Source organism: Eleutherodactylus coqui, unplaced genomic scaffold (genome assembly GCF_035609145.1).
Source record: "Eleutherodactylus coqui strain aEleCoq1 unplaced genomic scaffold, aEleCoq1.hap1 HAP1_SCAFFOLD_112, whole genome shotgun sequence".
NCBI classification, from domain to species: domain Eukaryota; kingdom Metazoa; phylum Chordata; class Amphibia; order Anura; family Eleutherodactylidae; genus Eleutherodactylus; species Eleutherodactylus coqui.
Genome location: NW_027101952.1, coordinates 179425 through 182500, shown reverse-complemented (window position 1 = coordinate 182500; position 3076 = coordinate 179425).

Below are 3076 nucleotides of genomic sequence, written 5' to 3'. Positions count from 1 at the left end.
GGCACGGGCCTGCCGGTTTTCCCCTCGGGGTTTGCTTATGTGCCGAAGCGGGGGAAGTCAAAAAAAAAAATAAAAAAGCAACTCCGCCAAAGAGACGGGTAGCCAAACGGAGGCGAGGGCAGAGGTCGCCTCGCGTAGGGATGTTGGAGGTTTGGCTAAGTGCGGAGCCCGGTGTGTGGTGGAAAGGGGCTGACCCGGCTGGCCGGGGCCGGCGGGAGCTGCGGCTGCCGGGGCTGAGCCGAGTGTCGATGCATGTCGTGAGAACCGGGAAGGGGACAAACCGGTGGCTCCAGGCCGGGTTGGAGTTCCAGGAGGTCGGCCTGACTCTGGAGGTTTTCCCCTTAGCATTTCCCCATAGGCCAAAAGGGGGGAAGTCAAAAAAGCACCCCCGGCAGATGTATGCAGAAGGGGCTGGGGGGTGACGGAGAGCGGGCTGTTGGCAGCTGTGTGGTGGCTGCTGGCAGCCGTGTGCTGGCTGCAGGGGTGGGCCTGGGCGGCTGCCGAGGGCCCCCGTAGTGCACCTACCAGTAGGGGGCTCGAGACCCAGGCTGAGCCTCCGATGTGCCCGGGCAGGACACCCAGGAGGCGGGGAGCAGCCCCCGCTGAAGTCCATGGCAGTTGGCAGAGGCGAGTCTTGGAGAAAAAACGACAAAGTCCAAACGCTCCAGGCGTGCCGGCCAGGGGTGCGGACCCGGGTGGCCGGGCCGGCGGGAGCTGCGGCTGCCGGGGCTGAGCCGAGTATTAGTGCATGTCCTGAGAACCGGGAAGGGGACAAACCGGTGGCTCCAGGCCGGGTTGGAGTTCCAGGAGGTCGGCCTGACTCTGGAGGTTTTCCCCTTAGCATTTCCCCATAGGCCAAAAGGGGGGAAGTCAAAAAAGCACCCCCAGCAGATGTATGCAGAGTTGGGCTGGGGGGTGACGGAGAGCGGGCTGTTGGCAGCTGTGTGGTGGCTGCTGGCAGCCGTGTGCTGGCTGCAGGGGTGGGCCTGGGCGTCTGCGGAGGGCCCCTTCAGAGTGCACCTACCAGTAGGGGCTCAAGACCCAGGCTGAGCCTCCGATGTGCCCGGGCTGGACACCCAGGAGGCGGGCAGCAGCCCCCGCTGAAGCCCACGGCAGTTGGCAGAGATGGGTCTTTGAGAAAAAAATGACAAAGTCCAAACGCTCCAGGCGCTGGCCAGGGGTGCGGACCGGGCTGGCCGGGGCCGGCGGGAGCTGCGGCTGCCGGGGCTGAGCCGAGTGCCTATGCATGTCCTGAGAACCGGGAAGGGGACAAACCGGTGGCTCGAGGCCGGGCTGGAGTTCCAGGAGGTCGGCCTGACTCTGGAGGTTTTCCCCTTAGCTTTTCCCCATAGGCCAAAAGGGGGGAAGTCAAAAAAGCACCCCCGGCAGATGTATGCAGAGTTGGGCTGGAGGGTGACGGAGAGCGGGCTGTTGGCAGCTGTGTGGTGGCTGCTGGCAGCCGTGTGCTGGCTGCTGGGGTGGGCCTGGGCGGCTGCCGAGGGCCCCCTGAGTGCACCTAGCAGTAGGGGCTGATGACCCAGGCTGAGCCTCCGATGTGCCCGGGCAGGACACCCAGGAGGCGGGGAGCAGCCCCCGCTGAAGTCCACGGCATGTGCCAGAGGCGAGTCTTGGAGAAAAAACGACAAAGTCCAAACGCTCCAGGCGCCGGGCAGGGTGGCGGACCGGGCTGGCCGGGCCGGCGGGAGCTGCGGCTGCTGGGGCTGAGCCGAGTATTAGTGCATGTCCTGAGAACCGGGAAGGGGACAAACCGGTGGCTCCAGGCCGGGTGGGAGTTCCAGGAGGTCGGCCTGGCTCTGGAGGTTTTCCCCTTGGCTTTTCCCCATAGGCCTAAACGGGGGAAGTCAAAAAAGCACCCCCAGCAGATGTATGCGGAGGGGCTGGGGGTTGACGGGGAGCGGGCTGTTGGCAGCTGTGTGGTGGCTGCAGGGGTGGGCCTGGGCGGCTGCGGAGGGCCCCCTGAGTGCAGCTACCAGCGGTGGCTCAAGACATTGCCTGAGCCTCCGATGTGCCCGGGCAGGACACCCAGGAGGCGGGGAGCAGCCCCCGCTGAAGCCCACGGCAGTTGGCAGAGATGAGTCTTTGAAAAAATGACAAAGTCCAAACGCTCCAGGCGCTGGCCAGGGGTGCGGACCGGGCTGGCCGGGCCGGCGGGAGCTGCGGCTGCCGGGGCTGAGCCGAGTGTCGATGCATGTCGTGAGAACCGGGAAGGGGACAAACCGGTGGCTCCAGGCCGGGTTGGAGTTCCAGGAGGTCGGCCTGACTCTGGAGGTTTTCCCCTTAGCATTTCCCCATAGGCCAAAAGGGGGGAAGTCAAAAAAGCACCCCCAGCAGATGTATGCAGGAGGGGCTGGGGGGTGACGGAGAGCGGGCTGTTGGCAGCTGTGTGGTGGCTGCTGGCAGCCGTGTGCTGGCTGCAGGGGTGGGCCTGGGCGGCTGCGGAGGGCCCCCTGAGTGCACCTGCCCGCGGTGGCTGAAGACATTGCCTGACCCTCCGATGTGCCCGGGCAGGACACCCAGGAGGCGGGGAGCTGCCCCCGCTGAGGTCCATGGCAGTTGGCAGAGATGGGTCTTTGAGAAAAAATGACAAAGTCCAAACGCTCCAGGCGCTGGCCAGGGGCGCGGACCGGGCTGGCCGGGCCGGCGGGGGCTGCGGCGGCCGGGGCTTAGCCGAGTGTCAGTGCATGTCCTGAGAACCGGGAAGGGGACAAACCGGTGGCTCCAGGCCGGGTTGGAGTTCCAGGAGGTCGGCCTGACTCTGGAGGTTTTCCCCTTAGCTTTTCCCCATAGGCCAAAAGGGGGGAAGTCAAAAAAGCACCCCCAGCAGATGTATGCAGAGGGGCTGGTGGGTGATGGATAGTGGGCTGTTGGCAGCTGTGTGGTGGCTGCTGACAGCCGTGTGCTGGCTGCAGGGGTGGGCCTGGGCGGCTGCGGAGGGCCCCTTCAGAGTGCACCTACCAGTAGGGGCTCGAGACCCAGGCTGAGCCTCCGATGTGCCCGGGCTGGACACCCAGGAGGCGGGCAGCAGCCCCCGCTGAAGCCCACGGCAGTTGGCAGA